The 20,963-nt window shown below is 37.2% G+C and overlaps 1 protein-coding gene across 1 annotated transcript in view; it reads left to right on the plus strand.

Moving 5' to 3' along the window:
• eIF5B (eukaryotic translation initiation factor 5B) overlaps positions 1-20,963 on the plus strand; it is a 609,831-nt gene that overhangs the window by 163,527 nt on the left and 425,341 nt on the right. The window lies entirely within an intron of this gene.

Here is a 20,963-nt window from a genome sequence, read left to right on the forward strand (position 1 = left end):
AGAGGGAGTAACTCTTGATCTGATTATCAGTAGTGATTCTTCATGCATTAAGAATCTGCAGATAAAGGAACCATTAAGTAGCAGTGATCACAGTATGCTGCAGTGGGATTTACTCAAAGAGGTAGCTGCCATCAGGGGTAAAGGGAAGAGTTTTTGCTTTCATAAAGGTGACTATGGTTGTATGAGACAGTATTTAAATTCCAAAAGGGGCACCAACTGATGACACCAACAACAACTTCAAAATGGGAAGCATTCAAAGAATTAATCTTGGAAGCTAATAGGCTTTTCATACCAACCAAGAAATATTATTCAAATTTTAGGCCTAAACGGGTTTCAGATGAACTAATGAGATATGTGGCAGAGAAGAAAAATACATGGGATAGATATAAATTAGCAGGTGACACGGAAGCCTATGATAGATATAAGCTGGTCTGTAACCAAGTCACAAAGGAGTTTAGGCAGGCAAAGGCAGATTATGAGAAATCTTTGGCAGAGGATGCAAAGAAAAACAGCAAAGAGTTCTTTACTTATGTAAACTCTAGAAGGAAGGGGATGAATCAGATTGGTCCACTTGATTTCGATGGCTCTACTGTTGATGATCCTGCTCAGGTAGCTAACAAACTGAGTATTTTGCATCTACATTCACACGTGAGGAGTTATTTAGGGAGGGGAATGCCAGAGGTGAATTAAACTCTGGTAGTGAGCTAGATGATTTTGTAATAACTGAGAGCAAAGTGGAAGAAAAATTATTATTATTAGCCATATAGCACAAGGAAGCCTGATGCTTTTGCTGCACCAGCCCAAAAAAAAAATTTTTTTTTTAACCTGGGGGGTGCAGACAGAGTCAGAAGTAGAAGGTAATCACTAAGAAAAAGAAGAATGATGATATGCAGCTCAGGACCTTGGGTGAGCCAAGCACATACTCACCAGATGTGAGTATGTGCGTGGCTCACCTATATTCTGTATTGTTGAAGATAAACGTAAGAAAGGCACTTTGGGTGGTAGGATCTATCCAGTTATATTAAAGGAAGTATGCAAACCCTTAGCCATAATTATGAGAGCTTCCTTGGACTCAGGGGAGGTATCCATGGGCTGGAGATGTGCAAATGTGACCCCAATTCACAAAGGAGGATCAAAGAGTAACTTGTAATAAAGCATCGCAGGATCATCTAGAAAGACTTCAGTTATAGCTCGGACACAGCATGGGTTTGTTAAAGGGAAGTTTTGTCTAAACAATTTGATTGGATACTATGATGTGGTCCCAAAGGAACTGGATGCAAAGAATAATTTTGATATCATATATTTGGATCTTAGTAAGACTTTTGATATTTTTGCACATGGAAGACTGCTGCACAAATTGGAGCAGTGTGGCAGTGGAGGCAAATTGGTTGAGTGGGAGAAGACAGAGTTGTAATCAGTGGACGCTGCTTTTCATGGACAAATGTTATTGGTGGAGTCCTGCAGGGTTCAGTGTTGGGTCCATTGTTGTTTTCTGTATTTATTGATGATGGTATATTAGGCTTAATATCCAAGTTTGCAGATGATATGAAGGTCAGCAGGGTTGTTAATGACAGTACACTGCTGCAACAGGATCTAGAAAAATTGAGCAGATGGGTTGAGAGGTGGCAACTGAAGTTTACCAGTGACAAATGTAAAATACTGCATATGGGAAGCAGTAACCCCAGAGTAACATATCAACTGTGTGGTACTACACTGAAAGTGGTAGAGAATGAATTGCACCTGGGGGTAATTATGAAGTTAGTAATGAAGTTTTCTGAGCAGTGCTGACTGTCTTCAAGAGAAGCTTATGGTGTCTTGTCAATGATATACAGGAATTTTTCTATCAGGGATAAGGAGGTGATTATTGCCTTGTATAAGGCAGTGGTCAGGCCACACCTTGAGTACTCTATACGGGTCTGAGATTAGGCCTCATTTTAAGAAGGAAGAAGCTGCTGGAATGAGTACAGAGAATGGCAACAATATTAGTGAATGGAACGAAGGGTTGCTCTTATGAAGAAAGGCTTAAGTTTTGCAAATTAGTGTCTGGAGACTAGGCCCCTGCAAGGTAATCTGATTGAGGTGTATAAAGCCTTGAATGGTTTGAGCATGCTCAATGCTGATGGGACTCTTCCTCTTGCTCAGAATAATTGTCTGAGAGGGAATAAATTCAAATTGAGGAAAGACAGTTATAGGATAAATGTGTGTGGATGTTTGCCTTTAGCCAGCTCATGGTTGATTGCTGGAACAAACTTCCATCTGTCATAGAAGTTGATAGCTTAAATAGATTCAAGGCAGAATTAGACAAACATTTGGAGCGAGTGGATGGGTGAAATGAGAAGGGGTGGGGTGTTTTTTTTTTTTTTGGCTGATGCTATATAAGCTTGCTTTCTTGCATTGTGTGCCTTTACTAATGCTACTGTCAAACAAGATGGATTGGGCAGATTCTGTAAATAACATCCTAGACAGTATTATCCAGACTGAAACTGGGGATCATTCCCCCACCCTGCTAGACATCATAAAAGAAAACACTGATTATGACAGTGTCAATATTGAACCCCTCTGTTTACTGTATAAAACCAGAAACAATAAATGCCCAGGTTTTGACCTGTTACAGGTTGAGATTATCAAAAAATTAGTGGAAATAGCACAAGATAAATTAATAGCATTATATAATAACTGTATGACAGAAGATATATTCCCAAAGATATGGAAAAAAGCTGTGTTAAGACTAATTCTCAGAAGTCTTGAGGAACCCCCTACCGATCTCAAAAAATATATATTTTTTTTTTTATGTGAACCCCAAACGCGAGAGGTATTAGAACCTATAGTACTTAGTACCGTGCTTGGGTTGGAGGTTGAGAAGATGAAAGAAGATATTTGTTGACATTGGATTTGAGCTTCTGTAGATTGTAATTTTCAGGAAATACATATGAAGGAAGGTTGTTCCAGAAAACGGCAGTTGAAAGAATAAATGAGGAAGATGAAAAGTTGGTTCTGTGGGTTTGAAGTTGGACAGTAAATGGATGTTGGCGGCACGTGTTCGGACTGTTTTGAAAGAGAGAGCAGGAATTATAGAAGCCAATTCAGAAGAACAGTGCCCATGGAAGTATCTGTAGAAGAGGCATGCAGCAGAAACAGTACGTATATGAGAAAGTGAGTGGAGAGACTCTGTTAGAGATGAATCATTAATTAACCTAACTGCCCTCTTCTGAATGGAATTAAGAAGCCTGAGAGAGGTTTTGGGGGCACCACCCCAGATGTGGGAACAATATTCCATGGCAGGGCGGATTTGCAATTTATACAGAGTGAGCAGCTGTTTGGAAGAAAAGTAACGCCAAGAACGAAAGAGAAGACCACTCAAAAGTTTTTTAGATGCAGAGGAAGCAATATTTGTAATGTGCTTGTGCAGAACACAAGTTTTTTAGATGCGGAGGAAGCAATATTTGTAATGTGCTTGTGCCAAGAGAGATTAGAAATCAGGGTAATCCCCAAAAGAGATAGACCAATAATCCTACTCCCTGTACTAGGGAAAATATATGAAAGACATATGTAGCAGACTAGCTGAATACTACACAGAAGGAGGTTTACATTATAACAATTATGATTTTAAGCAGGGTAACTCTATGGAGGATGCCATGCACCACCTACTGACAACAGTTAAAAACTTGGAGGAAAAATATATGCTGGCAATCTCTATTGACTTTGCTGTGGAATTTGATTCACTCTGGAGACTTCACCAGCAAATGCCCCAAAAAACCTCTATAAGGTAATAAACAGCTACCTTGTGCATACTGAGACAGAAGTGTCTCAGTATGGGGGGGGGGAGATGTACAGGCAGCCAGGTAAGCAGATTAGCTGAAAAATATCAGTGAGTAGCAGGGGGATGAAATGTAGAATGAAAGGCAGAATGAATAGGCTGATCACTGAGTGAAAGAGTGAATTAGAAATTATGGTAAAAGGGAATAATTGTCAGTTTTGGTGAAAGAAAGTGACTCAGCACAATGGAAAGAAAGTGAATGAGTGTTGTGGTGAATAGGAATGAGTGGAAGTGGCAAATGTAATTAACTGAAAGGCGCCTCCGTGGGCAGGAGCAGCAGTGCCTAGCACACACTTCTTGATTAGACCTGGGTTCGAGCCATGACAACTAAATATGGAAGATGCAGAAAGGTCAGGGAATGACCACCACATATCCCCGGAGCTATATGGCCTTACTTTCTAATGCTCCTAAAAACCAAATAACAAACAATTAAATGAAAGAATACAAAGTTAATAACTTACACTACTTTATATATATATATACTAACAAACATTTACTAAGAACACAAACACTATCACTGCCTTCTCCCCTGGCCTGCGAAAAACTTGCTGCTAGACCTGCACCGCAACTGAAGAATAACAGTGAGTTGAGATGCTCAGAGTGCAGTGCAGAAAGCAAGAGTCGAACAAATAAAATGAAAGCCAAATGAATGAAAGTGTAAGTGTGCGAGAAAAAGAACACAAATAAATGTTACAATTAAGTACACACTAACCCTAGTTTTAATCTTTTATATTCTTTCTTATTTAGCTTAATTATTAAGCATTAGTATTTAAATTGCATTAAACACCATTGCGTCCCCCCCCCTGATGTGTGAGAAAGAGATGACTGAGTTGAGTGAGTGAGTGAGGGGGGGGGGGAAATATATATATATATACACACACACACAGTAAACTCCCGCTATTCGCGGTATCTGTATTTGCGGTCACTGATTTAATATAAAAAAATAATAATAAAAAAAATGAATTTTAAATCACCGTGAACATTTTCCGCCATAAAAAAACATGGGTGTGGCTAAAATTATCTTTCCCGGTCAAAACAGCCCGTGGGGGGTGACAAAATCTCAACATGGATGTTTCTCGCTAATCCTTGTTCAGTATGTGTTATGCGCTTGTCATGGAAGGTTTCGTCGTTTGCTTTTAATTTATATGCTTATAAATTGAATAAATTTATCAATTTATAAATTGATATGCTTACAGAAGTGATAAATCTACCGTTTTGCAGTGTAAAACAGACTTTTTCGAGTGTGTTAACGGCAGAAAGTGACTTATTGTGGACAAGTTTTCTAACCTGTACAAAAATATGGCTACGAATTGCAAGGGAAATGTGAAAAGATCAAAGAAGGCGATGACATTAACGAATAAAATTGAGTTATTAGACAAAATTTCTAATGGTGAAAGTGTCTCCTCAGTGACAAAACATAAAGTCAATGGTACGATCAATCAAAAAATCGGAAGAAAAAATCCGCCGTAGTGTCCGTGAAAATGCACTAATTGCTTCAAAAATTTGCTCTGTAACTCGTGATGTTAAATTAGAAAAAACGGAAAAGGCTTTAAATCTGTGGATAGAAGACCGAACTCAAAATAAAATTCAGTTAAGTTCACTCATCATTCGTGAAAAGGCAAAACACCTTTATCAACACTTTAGCGAAACTGGTGATAGCACTGGTGGGATAAGTTTTTTAGCTAGCAAAGACACTGGTTTGAAAGATTTGTTTGAAATTTCTAATAAATATTACATTTAATATTAAATTGTTTCTTATTTTCATTTCGATGCCATATGCTTGCATTTCACTATGTACTGTCTATGTACATAGTCATATTATGAAGGTACATATAATACATATATATAGACAAAATTTTAGACTAGTTTTTCTTATATATTTCATACTTTGGAACAGAACCCCTTTATTACTATGGGAGCCATAACTCAATATTCGCGTTTTCGGTATTCGTGGCATTTCTCAGGAACGTAACCCCTGCGAATAGCGAGGGTTTACTGTATATACAGGGTGATTCACTACCAGTGCGACAAATTTGCAGGAGGTGTAGGGGCACGAAGACAAATTGGAATCACATAGCATTGCAGGGTCTGAAATGCCTTCGTCATGTGGTAGAGGACGTTGAACGGTAGGTCACGTGAACAGCGATCCCGCTGGAAGTCAGCATTTGCGAACAGTTTCTGTTGAAGAAACGAAGTAGCAAAAGTCCTCCGGAGTGGATAATCTGCAGACTCCAATGATTGGACGCGTTGCAGATGGTATGAACTCATTTGGTTTGTTGACAGTATCCTCCATACAGTGGATTGGGGTATACCCAATCGTTGGCCTATTGCTCGAGTACTCGGATTGCCTTCTGCAAGACGTAGGACATTCTCCTCATTGTTTGGTGTCCTCATTGTTCACTCTAGATTCATGGTACCTCTCGTGAAACAACCAGTCTCACGTAACCTTCTGTGCACGCGTGCGAAAATCGTATGATGAGGAGCACGGCGTGCGGGGAATGTTCCTTGTATAAGTGCAGAGCGGCGTGCCCAGTACAGTCCGCAGCTCCATACGTGAGGTGCACGTCGGCCAGTTCAATGTTTGAATACTCGTCCATCCTACTGCCTCGGGAACCGGTTCGTAAATGCTGACTTCCAGCGGAATTGCTGTTCACGCAACCTCCCGTTCAACGTCCTCTACCGCATGATGAAGGCATTTCGGACCCTGCAATGCTATGTGATTCCGATTCGTCTTTGTGCCCCTTACACCTCCTGCAAGTTTGTTGCACTGGTATTGAATCACCCTGTATACACACACACACACACACACACACTGTTTCAAAAGTGATGGTCAATAATTTAAAGGTGAACTGTACAGACTACATTATGCAAAAAAAGCCCTGTAAACGTGGGTCTTTAAGTGAATCGTTTTCAAGATATTGCTCATTTATAGTTGGGATCCACCACTGACTTGTTTGTTTAGGTTATGTTATGTTCATTCTTTCTCTTTCCACTCTCTCAATGCTCTGAGACAGCAAGCATACTAGTACTTGCCAAAGGATAGTCAACATGGAAAGAGGTTACAGCAACAAAGAGTATGTGGACATGCACTTCATGTATGGTAAAGCCAATGGCAATGCACTCGAGGCTGCACATTTGTACCAAGAAGCATTTCCCCTGCGAAGGCAGCCCAGCAGGTGCAAAGTCATCAGGGTACATCAATGCCTTATAGAGCATGGGCTCTTCACACATGGAGTAAGAGCAGGTAGGCCCAGAAGAATAACACCTGATATTGAGGAAAGGGTGTTAGAAAGAACATCCTGTAACATGTAACATCTGTAAAATCCTGTGGTGTTGAAACCAAAAATTAAAAATGTATTATCTTTTGTTTAATAAAACCACCATTAGCAAAGGATTCACAGCTTTTTGCTAAACTAGTGCTCCTGTAGTCAGTGGTGGATCTTAACAGAAAATGTGCATTATCTCAAACAGTTAATTTGCGGCCTGATGTTCACTGGGATTTTTTTGCTTATTTTAGTTGTACTTTTCACCTTTAAATTATTGACCGTTTTTGAAACACCCTATATATATATATAAACTTAATAGGGATAAAAAAAAATTATTATAAACTATAAAAAAAAAGTATAAAAACAGAATAGAATGCAAGTAGAGTGAGAATGTGGATTATGAATGAAGTAAATGTCTCTCCCCACCTCCCCTTGCCTGGTGGGTTCCCCAATGCCAGCTAACATATCCCACCCCCGGAGCAGGATGGGTAGTTTGACCTTCCTACCAGATTCAACAAGGCCATGGACCTGACAACCATCACAGACGAAGACATACTGCAGCTTGGCTGCCAGCATGCCATTTGGCGATCTGAACTGGATACTCCAACCCGGTTCTCTTTAAAACCCCGTCACCAGGTAGATGGGGGGAGGAGACGAGTCTGTCTCCTCCCCTCCCTTCCTCTCCATACTTTTTCTGGTTGGGCTCGTCTCCACTAACCTCTTTGGGATGTCTATTGTATTGTCCCCATCCTTCTACCTTTTTCTCCCCAGTCTCCCCCTCTTATTAAACCGACCAAGTATGTCCCTAACAATGCTGCCAAATTCTAATCAATGTTTAAAAATTCAACCACTTTCTAGTAAACTTCTTTCGGCCTTTCCAAATTCTAGTGTTTCCCCCTTTTATATATATATATATATATATTATTCTTTTGTAATATGATAGTTCATGCCGTATTTTATTTATAATTATAGTGGTTTTATTTAATTTAATTTCTTACTAGCTTTTTCTGTTGTCCCAGTAGCTGTTTTAGCAATGCATGGGTACAAACAGAGTACATATTATTATTCTTTTGTAGATTAGGCTATCGTAAAGAACAGTTATGTATTTACTAAAATACCTATGTGTAAAAAACACCTGTAATTAACAAAATTAATACAAAAGAATAACAAACCACAAAGATAAGACAAAAGAATAATAATATATATATATATAAAAGGGGGAGTGCCTGTACGAAAAAGATAATAATAGTAATATAGCTTATGGATCAGGGACACTGCATTAGCAAAACGTACCCTACAGCCATAATGTGTACATATATAATATTGTAAGTAGAATGCGTAAAGGAGATTTAATTGGTTTAAGGCTAATGAAAATACGGTATACACTGGGAGCGATATATGGAATGAAAAAGACGAAGAAATGGACTGAAGATTAAAATCAAGATAAGAAGCGAAAAAGCGACCAAAATGAAATAACATTGCAGTGTCTTTCACAATTTCAGTGTCATCATCAGAGGTCATCCACTGAAATTATGAAAAAGACAGCAATGTTCTTGCTTCTGTTTCCAACATGATCTGTATGCTATGGTGCACGTGTGTAGTTGCCACATGCTGCGAAGGCAAATTTTGATATGAATTTTGCATTTTTAAGTTTATAGGGGATGTGCCAATAAAAGCGGTTATAATATGTAGTGCATACAGTTCATGGATGACCTTACAGAAGCAAGTGAAAAGAATTGAAAAAACTGGATAAACTATAGTAAGGAATATCAGTATAGGCCAGAAGAAAGGGACTTACCATTACTTTGTAAAACTGACCAAAAGAACAAGATGGCTGGGTGCCGGTGTATTTATGTGGGGGAACGCTAGCGGCTCCTATCGTTAGGTGTGCAAAAAAAATATATATATATGTTATGGTGTCTGTATAGATAGGAATGATATGAAGTAAGGTAAAAATAAAATTAAATATGATTACAATATATACATTGTTTAATTGGCCTAACACAGTTTAATACACTGTGTTAGGCCAATTGGTGGGTACAAGTTTTCTAGACTGTAAGACACCGCAGAGGCCTAGTGTATTGTATATACACTATATACATACTTGGCGTGTATGGGTTTAGTTATTAATTAAAGATTACGCTGTTTATTTTAATGCCCATAGTTTTTTATGCTTTAAGATGTTAAGGGCTTTACAGAAGTGGTAGCGAAGATATGCTTTAGGAAAATGGTTGTTAATTAGTTTATTGTATAGTATCTTGATGTTATCGATAGTTGTTTCCTTATTGTTGCAAATGGTAGCTATTCTGATGCTTTGCGCTAGTATAACGTTGGCATGTACTCCTCTAGAAATATTGGAGTTCCACTGTGTGAGGTTGACTATATTAAAGTTGAATGCGTCACGTTTCTTGTATAGGTTGATGGTAGCTTTGTTGTTTATTAATGTAATATCTAGATCTAGGAAATGGGCTTTAGTATCACTGTTGTTTGTTTTTTCTAGTATGAGTTCATTGGGGTATAAGTGTCCATAATCTATGATGAAATTAGGGCAGTTAATAACTATGAGGTCATCTATATATCTGTAGAAGTTAAGGTTTTCTGGAAATGAGTTTTCAGACCAATATAGATATAGTTTAGCTATAATGCATGAAGCAGGATTTCCCATGGGTGTTCCGTTAGTTTGTTGATATACTGTTTTTCTGTCGTATACAAAGTTATTGGATATACACAGGTTCAGTAGGTTGTTCCAGTAATTGGTATTGCAGGTTATATTCTCTCTATATTTAACATAAATATCTTTGAGTACTGTTTTTAGTTTGGTTTGGTTAATGCTTGTAAATAAACTGTGGAAGTCAAAGGTTTGTATATTGGTAACATTATTATTCTGTAAGAAATTTAATACTGGTAGGTGTTGCCTATGATTCTGCTATTTTGTATAATGTTTAACAGCGGTTGCAGTAGCTGTTCAAGTGTTTTGCCTGGTTTGTGTACATAACTATTCTTGCAGGACGTTATAAATCTGAATCCTATGGGTTTTTTGTGGAATTTTGGAATGAAATATATATATATATATATATGGTAAGTTGTAATTGTTAATGTTCAGTTTTAATTTTTTTGTTGAAAGCTATGAGTTTCTTTATAATAATATTGCAGGCACTGGATATTGGTTTGTATGTGTTGCTGGAGTTAAGTTCAGTTCTCAAGGTGTGTGCATAAAAAGTTTTGCAAATAAAGGCATAATTGTTTGATGCTTTATCCACAGGTGTAATGATAAAGTTTTTGTGTATGTCTAGTAGTTTTAGTTTAGCTAAGTTATATTAGTTGGTTTTGTACTGGCTATATACAGGGTGTTTCAGTTAAACGTTTCAGAACTTCTAAGAGGGGTAGGGTACATCCTGACAACTCGAAATCATATAGCAATGTGGGGTCAGAAATGCTTTCCTGAAGCCGTGTTGTATACAGAAGCACCATAAAGAAAAGAGACCGTAAGTGAGAAATCGTTTTAATAATACATGAAAAGAAGCAAAAGGTACATGGATTAAAGTAAGTGTTCGAAGTTTCTTCCACGGGCTACAATGCACGCCTCACATCTCCGACGCATGGACATCCGAACATTCTGGAATACTCCAGGCGAATTTCGAATTTCTTGAACAAGAACGCCAAGTTAGTAGGATGGATGATTACACGAACGCAGAGTTAGCCGATATGCATTTGGTGTACGGGGCTGCAAATTGTAGTGGGCCAGCCTCACAGCGTTTGTATGCGGAACGATATCCGACGAGGCGTATTCCCAGTCATAATTTCTTTGCAAGACTGCTCCAGAGGTTAGCTGAGAGAGGTTCATTTGAAAGAGCTGACAGGGACAGGGTAAGAACAGCACGGACTCCAGCCATCGAACAGAATGTGCTGCAGCATGTACAGGGGAATCCAAGAACGAGTACATGAAGTCTAGCAAACGCAGTCGGGATTTCCCATTGCAGTGTCTGGAGGATTCTCTGAGAACAAGACATGCATCCGTTTCACGTGCAGCGTGTCCAGACACAGCAACCGGAGGATTATGCACCTCGTATTGCTTTCGCACAGTGGTACCTTGGAAAATGTGCTACAAATCCCCTTTTTCCTGCTGAAGTGTTGTTTTCCGATGAGGCATCCTTCACAAGGGAAGGAATTTTCAACACACATAACGACCATATCTGGGCGGTCGAGAACCCGCATGCAATACGACATCGTGCAGCACAGATTCGATTTTCGGTCAATGTATGGGCCAGTATTATGGGAGATCACCTCATCGGACCTTACCTGTTACCGTGTCGTCTAACCGGACCTATCTACTTGATCTTTCTGCAGCAAGTATTGCCACAACTTTTGAGAAATGAACAGATTTCTGCATTGACGCAACAGACAATGTGGTTCCAACACGATGGAGCCCCTGCCCATTATAGCGGAGATGTTCGTAACTACCTGGATGTCACATTTGGTCAACAGTGGATGGGACGTGGTGGTCCCGTGCGTTGGCCTGCTCGGTCACCCGACCTATCATGTCTTGATTTTTATTTCTGGGGTCATATGAAATCACTAGTTTATGACACCCCTGTTGACAATGCTGAGGAGCTGTTTGCAAGAATCGCAGTAGCTGCCGAAGAAATTCGCCTGGAGTATTCCAGAATGTTCGGATGTCCATGCGTCGGAGATGTGAGGCGTGCATTGTAGCCCGTGGAAGAAACTTCGAACACTTACTTTAATCCATGTACCTTTTGCTTCTTTTCATGTATTATTAAAACGATTTCTCACTTACGGTCTCTTTTCTTTATGGTGCTTCTGTGTACAACACCGCTTCAGGAAAGCATTTCCGACCCCACATTGCTATATGATTTCGAGTTGTCGGGATGTACCCTACCCCTCTTAGAAGTTCTGAAACGTTTAACTGAAACACCCTGTATATTTGAACTTAGTGATGCATATTTATGTTTTAATAGGTTGAAGGTATAGCTAATCCACATGTGGTATGTCTCTGTAGGTGTGCTATGTTTATATGCTAGTCAAAAGCAGTAGTTTAATAGGTCTTGATACAGTTGTTTATTGAATGCAGTTAGATTTATTTTGGTACATGGTCTGAATTTGAATCCTTGTGCTAGTATATATCTGAGTGTTGGGTCTGCAACACTCAGATATATACTAGCACAATGTTTAAATTTCCTGTGATGATGTGCCTATGATCAGGATCAATATATTGTTGCATGTTACTTTGTTTGCATATGCAGTCGTTAAAGTCTGTATTATAGGATATTAAATTAGTTGCTATGTATGGATGCAAATATTACAAAGGGTTTCTTATATTTGTATCTAACTTTTATGTTAGATATAAATCTTATGTTAGATAGGAAGCAGGTCATTATGATGATTTATATATTTATTAATGTTGATGTTATCCATTATTTTGCTATGGAAATTTAAGATTATGATGGATTCTTTTGTATCAGTTATATTGTGTGGGTTTTTTACATTGAATTTACGGATATCGTCTATTATATGAAAGATGTTTGGACTCTAAGTTGAATGTGTGTATGAACTTGTGCAGTGCTTTCAGTATACTGTGTTTCTGAAAAGTAAGTTATGTATATATTGTACATCTGTGTTATTTTTGTCCCAGTCTTTAAGGATTGCATCAAAATTGCCAAAAACAGCTTATGTTTACCATTAGTATTCTTAGATTTTTTAGAACGTTTGTGTGGTTTGCTGTTGAATTTAATTACATTGAATTTGTCATATATACAACAGTCTGCTATGTTATTAGTAATAATTTTATGATTGAATTTATTATTGAGCCCATATGGGTATAAGGTTTTTAATTTTAACATTAATAGTTCTTGTTTAGTTCTAATGTCGGTGTTTTTGATGTGCGCTAGTATGGATATGTATATATTGGTGAAGCTGTGTGTTTGAAAGTGCATATATTCTATTTCTTGTTCTATATTATTACTATGTCTATATTTGTAGTTGTTGATGTCTGATCTGTGTAGATTTAGTCTCAGGCGTAGTTTATTACTTGTTTGTCCAATGTATTTTATATTACAAGTATTGCATGTTATTAAGATATAACATTACTGGATTTACAAAATTTGTTATGTGTTGTGGGTGCATGCGAGGACAGGTTAAACATAGTTTATTATTACCTGTGTTGTATTTAAAGTTATAGATCCCATATTTATCCAAGTTAGAAGCATTAGATGCTGCTGTGCTCTGTTCTGTGTGTGTATATGTGTATGTATAATCGCTTTTTCACTTATCTTTATTTTAATCTTCAGTCCACTTCTTCCTCTTTTTCATTCCATATATCGCTCCCAGTGTATACCGTATTTTCATTAGCCTTAAACCAATTAAATCTCCTTTATGTGTTCTACTTACAATATTATATATAGGTCTTGCTACTGAAATTCTCAGAAAATAGGTGGTTGGGGCCTGCCAGAGTACGTAAATAATCTACTGGGTGCCTCACCTGCCTCCTCATGGCAAAGTGTGGGCAACAGTGGGTCCCAATAGGGGACCAACGCTAAATGGTCAGAGAAACAACATAACACTATACAGCAAACCATTCCCCACATACTTTTTAAATCTCTGACCTCCACAGAGTTCTGTGTCACTTACAAAAAATATGATGTGGAGATGGGGGGAAAACCCCCGGTGCCATCAGACAACTAACACATTCTACGTCTTAGGCTGAGGCCAGATGAACAACATAACACTACACAAATCACATTTTTGTTGGTAAAAGAATACCTGTCTATTACAAGAAATCCACAATGTCAAGTAGGTGACAGTCTGCAGTGCATAAAGACAATCAAATATCTAGGAGTTAAGATTGATAGGCAGTTACAGTTTGTTTCACACATCAATTGCACTGCTGAGAGGATTTGTAAATTTGTTGGTATGATTGGGCTTATAACTAGGAAGGAGTAGGGGATAAAAGGCAAGGCATTAAACCATTTTGTGACTGTTTCTCGTTGCTAATTGTGAGCTATGGTGTGCATTTCTGGCTAGATTGTGCATTGCAAAAAGCAAATGTTAGGAAATATTTTCAAATCAATGGGTAATGTTGTTACAACTCAGTATGGCCTGTAGGACTGTGTCAAATGACATGCAGGTGATAACAGGACGGCTATTGCTATATCTGGTCTTAGTATTTAAATCAACTTGCTTCTATTTGCGGTGTGGACAGCCATACAAGTGAATATCAATTGAGATTCGTTGTGACAGCCGTTATAATGAGGAGAGGAAAGTATTATGGACTCTTCTGTGGCAAGACAGATGGAACAGTTGTACCAAGCATTTAATAACTAAAAAGTTTTTTCCAAGAATTATAAACAGTTTGTGGAATGGGTATGCCAAGTTGGTTTCAACCAAACCTCTTAAAGTGAGGCCCTTCTGCTGAAGACAAGGACAGACTTGGGTGTTTTCCAAAATTTTGTGGTACAGGTTTTCAAGAGAAGACAAGTCCTGCTACAAAAGGAGCAAAAACAATCTTGATAAAACTGCCTGTGTCTCTTTCAGCTGCAGAAAACATAAAAGATGAAATGACTCGAGAGCTAGTACGAGGATTTTCTCACTTGTTGTTTTTCCTGGCAGAGACAAACTTGCATGACATGAACTGTAGGGCTTCAATACCCTATAATGGAGTGGGCACATGAAGTGCAGAATTTCAGTGTTATATTGGAGCAGTTTGTATTTATCTGTACAGCATATAAACGTGGCTGGGATGCCAGAAAAGTTGGCCGGGACTGCTTAGTATAATAAATAAAAAAAACCAAACAGACAAACTACACAATCCACATACCATTCACACTGTCTAGTTTTTACAGCGTACCTTGTTCAACACAAGAGAAGAGATTGCAGAGTTGTGGAAAACTACTGGTACCACTTGATCCTAAACACTATATACAGGGCTTTTTCTCTTTCAACAGTTCCTAATTATCCTATTCCTTTTGTCTTCTCTGCCATTAAACTCATTTGTTTGTTTATGTGAAATCCATTTTGGTATAAATGTTGAACACTTTTTTTTTCATTTAGTAGTCTCTGGTTACCCCCTGAGTACTTCCCATTGGTCATCGACATTTTTTAACTTTTGAGTTGTTCCCACTGAAAGGAATTTTAAAAATAACTGAGCCTTAACATGAGCCTTTGCAAAACAAAATCCTTCCCAGTGCCCAATTGCTGAAAATTAAAAATAATTCATTATCTTAGCCCTTATGCAAGAAAGTTATGAAACCAGAATGTTATGGAACCCTTGAGTTCTGAGAGTATATATATATATTCATGTGTGAAAATTAAAAAGAAATGAATAGAGTATTATTTGTTTACTTTAAATGATTCATGGTTGACTTACATAATTATATAAAAATACTTGTGGCAGTTTTTACCTAGATTTTTGTGCTTTCATGTAAAAAGAAAGGCGTTCGGTTACATACAGGATTCTTAATTAAAAATAAGAAAAGATAGGGCACCAGTTCAGGTAGGGAATTAAATTAGTTTGGTTTGGACCCAAACTAAATTACCATTTGCTGATTTCCAAAATGCCTTCCAAACCCAGAAGAAATCTCTTTGAGCTTCATCAAAGAACAAGTTCCTAACTACAATGTTAAATTATGAATGACCATTAAGATCTATACAAAATGTTTTCCAGCAGGCTAACTACAGCTTATGTGCTTATCATATTCATATATCCTATTACATTTATCCAGTTTGTATCTCATTATAAGATACATATAAAATTTCCTTTTGCTTACAATTAATATCCTAAAAGGTTTAGCCATCTGTTAAAGGTGATAACTGCCTGGGCTGAGGGAGCATCTTGGACTTAAAACTTCCTGCTAGTAAATCCAGTTTTTGTGGCACTGAAATGCTATTAATGTCAGAAATTGAGCTACTTGAGACAGCTTGCCAGGGAGTCCTGGCTTACCTAAACTGTGGCTCCATGTATCATAATCAGATCTGTGCATCAAGTCATGAAATGCCTGAATGCAAAGGAAATCACTCAGCCTATTCAAGGTCTTCTGAGCATTGAACGATTGAGAAACAGAAATCCAGACATGCAAAATTGAGAAGAAACTAACCTGTTGAGAAGCCAAAAATTCCATCATGCCAGTCTGTTCTGAACTTTGTGCTATATCCCCAGAAAGAAGACAATGTTGAAACAGACTGACATTTCTCACATTTTTCCATCTGTGTCTGATTGAACATGTTAGGTCCTGTGAGTAATAAAAAAATAAATTTTCTGTTTATACTCCATGACGACCAAACAGTCAGAGGAGGTTGCATGATAGATTGAATACAAGAAACAGCACCATATTCAGCAGTCACGGGCTTGAACCCCGGTCACTCAAGGCATGTGTACTTATGCACCCGCACACCTAACCAGTAGGCTTATGGTCTACTGTAACTATTGAAAGTTACCTAAATGTAGAACAAGCTTGCAACATCATGTTATGCAGGGAGCATTGTCGAGGCCACTTTATGTTAAGGAGCTGGCTATATTCTTTCTATGTATATTCTATATCAAAAATTTTCATTAATTCACACATGGTCCCCTCTCCTCTGTGTTTTACTTTATATACTGAAGGAATCATGAATAGCCAGAACAGACATCTGTGAAAAGATCTAAACACCACAAAATTCTTCACTCATTTCACAAATATACATGGTCTTAGTTCCAGTCTCAGTGATATCCATTTTCACCTATGGTCTGCCTAGTCCCACTTACTTTTCTGACAAAATGCCACTTATCATTTGCTTCAGCCACTTGCCTCAGTTTCCTTAATTTATTCTCTTTGATTCCTTTTGCTTCGAAGGCAGTAGATATATTTATGAATGTATCCATTCTGATTTTCCTTGTCAAACTTCCTAATTTATATTTTTTGTTTTTATCTTCTCTGATTTAAAATCTCTACTCCATTCTGTCATTTATCTGTTTCTGCTCTTGTTCTCCCAATTCCAGTAATCACTTCAAATTCTTGCAGTTCATTTATTTGAAATTAAACTTTCTCCAGTCTAATTTTTTTTAACAATAAAGTAATTTTCCTTGTTGATTTTAATGTTCACAATTCTAGCTGACTTCAGTTTTCTATTTACACAGACCCAGCTGGATAACATGCTGAGTATTTTGCAATTACTAATAACCACTCAGCTTGTTCATTTACCTACCAGAATACCAGTCAATCGTAACCACACACCCAACACTCTTGATCTTTTTCTCGCAAATAACCCTTCAAAGTACACAGTCAATATTAGTGGTCTTCTAGGCACCTTGGATCCCAATTTGGTAGTGGCTCCCAGTGGAGCCTCTTGCAGGCCCATTCTCAGCTTCATGTTGTTTAGAGTTACAAGAATGTGAAATAGGATGATCTGTGAGATTTGTATTGCTCCTTTCTATGGTTGGATTACTTTTTATCCCATTGTTTGCTTCGATATCACATCAGTGAACTTATTCTTGTGGGAATTTGTAGGGATCCTTTATTCCATACTTCACCACTCAAATCTCCATCACCATTTTCTGCCTATACCAAAGCTTGTAACACTTGAAAAAAAACAGTTATTAATCAGTCCAAATTGATTTTGAACAGGATAAGAGGAGAATGCTTGTTTCTTGTCCAAACAGTAGTCAAGCATTCTTGTCTCTTGTCAAAGTTATTTATTGATATCAACTACTGTCCATCTGTACTTCCACTTCTTTTAAAACCTGTTAGTTCTGTTGCATTCTCAGCTAAAGGTAAAGCCAACTTACTAGCATCTTACTTTTCTTTTAACTCTTGTTTTGATGTTCTTGGTAAACCTCTTTTACCATACCCAGTACACTCCACTTGGTATTTCCTGTGGTGCTTTGACAAGAATGTTTTTATCAGAAGACCACAGGGAACGAAATTCTGGCGAGAAAGCTCCAGATCCTGATGGAATTTCTCCACTTGTTCTTTAAAATCTTTACTTCTGCTTTTGAGAACAAGTGGAGAAATGCCACTTTTTCCTTTTGTTTGCAAATTTGCTGATATCCAGCAATTCCCTGAAAAGGGTGTTATATCCCTCATCTAATCATCACCTTATTGCACTTACCTGTACTCTATTAAAGTAATGGAGAAATCCAACTGCAAACTCTTAAACTATTTCAGCCTTCCGTCTGATCAGCGATTGCTGATATGGATTCTGTTAGTGTTGATCATTTGATGATATATTGTCTTATGTTACTCAATCTTTCGACAAATTCAGTGGAGAAGTTGGAAACTCAAGCAGTTGATCTTGATATGTCTAAGGCTTTTGATCATGGTTGGCATAAAGTCTTTTAAACGATCTCCCATCTGATGAATTGCTGACTGTTTTTTGTTGTGTATCCAGTTTTCTCTCTAAATTCGTGTTGTGAGCGACATTAGATGGCTCTCTGTTCTTCCAGCTTCTTCGCTAATACTATTGTTTTCCAAAGTTTTGTTCTTCTGCCACTTTTCCTCCTTGTGTATTAACAACCTTCCACTGACTGTAAATCCTATCCATAGTTTTGCTTATGATAGCAATCTACATTCCACCTTCCAGTTTAAGAAACTTTGTTGTCAAAAAAATAGTAATTGTTAAATGTTACGCTTGAAGTTTAAATAAAATTATTTCTTCCACAAGTTAAAATTGATAGTGCTGTTACCCATTATAGTATTTTGTTTTGTTATATTATATAAAGATAGCACTTTAGCTGTTGAAGTTGTATTATAATGTATAAGAATAATGTTATTCTTATAGTATCTTTACAATTGTAGAAGTGTTTTGTTTAATCCCTTTTTGCATAAAAATTGTGCGCTTTTTGTAAAAAAGGAAATGCTCTCACGGCAGCAAAATTCACTGTGAAACAAACATTTTCTGGCTCCAAGCTCTGACTTGGGAAGAGAGAGTGAGAGAGCACGTGATTGTTTGCTAGAGCAAACATGGTTCATGTGCCACGAAAAAAAAGAATACATTCTGTGTTGCAGAATATCTTCACCTAGTGAACTTTCTTCTGCAGTATCTAATGTTAATTCTTAAACGTCTTCAGTAGTCATATCATCAAAACTTTCCCCTCCTACTGGCTAAGCAAGTTATACTATCACACCAATTCTGTTTTCAGCTGGTTCAATCGTATTTCCTGATTGAAGTGACTCTGGCCATACATTTTTCCAACACTCATTTAATATCGACAGTTTTACTTCTGAGCGATAAAGCTATGATTCTGATAACAGTCCACAATTGAAAAAATGTTTCCATGCCTCCATCACTTCAGTATATTTGGAATCAATTTTTTCCAATGTCTGGTGTAATGATTTTCTGATATAATTAGTTTTAAAGTTAGATAATGCTTTGTTCTAATGGCTGAATTAAAGAAGTTGTATTAAGCAGTAGGAGCATTACTTCAATGCTTGGATGACTTAAATTTTTTTGATGGTCTGGCATGCTATCCAATAGTAATAAAACTTTTGAAATCTAGATTTTTTCCACAGCTGCCACAAAACAATTTAGAAACCATTCATTAAATAAATTGGCAAGTTACCCAAGCTTTTTTTATTGCTTTCCAATAATACCGGTAATGAATTCTTATTTACACCTTTCATTGCACGAGGATTAGAGGAACTATAAACTAACATAGGTTTTATCTTGTAATCTCCTGATGCATTACTGCATATAAGTAACATTACATGATCTTTTGATGCCTTAAAACCTGTTGAGTTTCAATTTTTTTTAAATAAACGTTCTGTTGGGCATATTTTTTTTTTTTCCCCACCCAAGACCTGTCTCATCAGCATTGAAAACTTGATGTGGCGTGTATCTGTGCTTTTCAATAAATTTTTGAAATTCCTCTGCATACTTCCTGGCAGCTTCATTATCAGCTGATGCATTTTCCCCTTGAATTCTTACATTATGTAATTAGAAGTGGTTTTTAAATTGTTCAAACAAACCTCTACAAACCAGCAAACTCTGGGTTAACAGAAGATTCTCTAATTTCTTTTAAATGATTATAAATTTTTAGTGCCTTTTGTTTAATTACGTTGCCATCTAATGGGATCCGTTTTTTACTGCTATCATCAATCCAAATACTGGGTGCTTTTTATTTTTTCAATTATTGGCACTTGGGAACGATCTGTCATATTTGTGGAAATGAAAGATCCTGCAGCAACAGCAGCTCTAATTTTCTCTTCATTTTTCTTTATTGTCCAGATTGTTGCTTCATTTAAATTTAAAATTTTTGCAACCTATGATACCTTCCCCCTTTTTTAAGACAATGCAAAATTTATATCTGATTTTAGAGAAATAGTTTCTTTTGAACAGTGCTTTTTTAATTTCTTAGGCATAATTTAGGGCTTAGAATTTAATTGAAAACAAAAATTCTTCCAATGAGATTCTTAAGAACAAAGTTTAGTAACATGCCCAGAAAAATTTATAAAACATCAAATAAAAAACAAAATAACCTTAAAAGTCACAAACTGCATGCTTCAGAGTCACAATTTTTTATGATCTCAAACAAGCACAAGTTCAGTAGAACAAAACCTAACATGGGGATTTCCCAGTTTTTTTTTTTTTGGTTTTTTTTTTTTGGTTTTTTTTTTTTTGCATAACTAGTGAGTCCACAGTGGGGATTCCCAAAAAAAGAATTACTGTTGAAAAATTACATCCAACGTAATAGCAGGGTTTTCCCCACACAAAAGCCAGTGTCAAAAATACCCTGTCATGCGAGGCTTGCCGCATTTCTCCAACCGTGTTTTGTGAGAATTACTGCAATTTATCAATCGTATTAGAGCAAAACCATGTTATAGAAGTACTGTGTTATACGGGGGTTGCCTGTACCATGTTGGGCCACCATTTGCATGGATAACAGGCACGTTATT

The sequence above is a fragment of the Mastigoproctus giganteus genome, chromosome 3 (genome assembly GCF_048544385.1).
Source record: "Mastigoproctus giganteus isolate SK-2022 chromosome 3, ASM4854438v1, whole genome shotgun sequence".
Classification (NCBI taxonomy): domain Eukaryota; kingdom Metazoa; phylum Arthropoda; class Arachnida; order Uropygi; family Thelyphonidae; genus Mastigoproctus; species Mastigoproctus giganteus.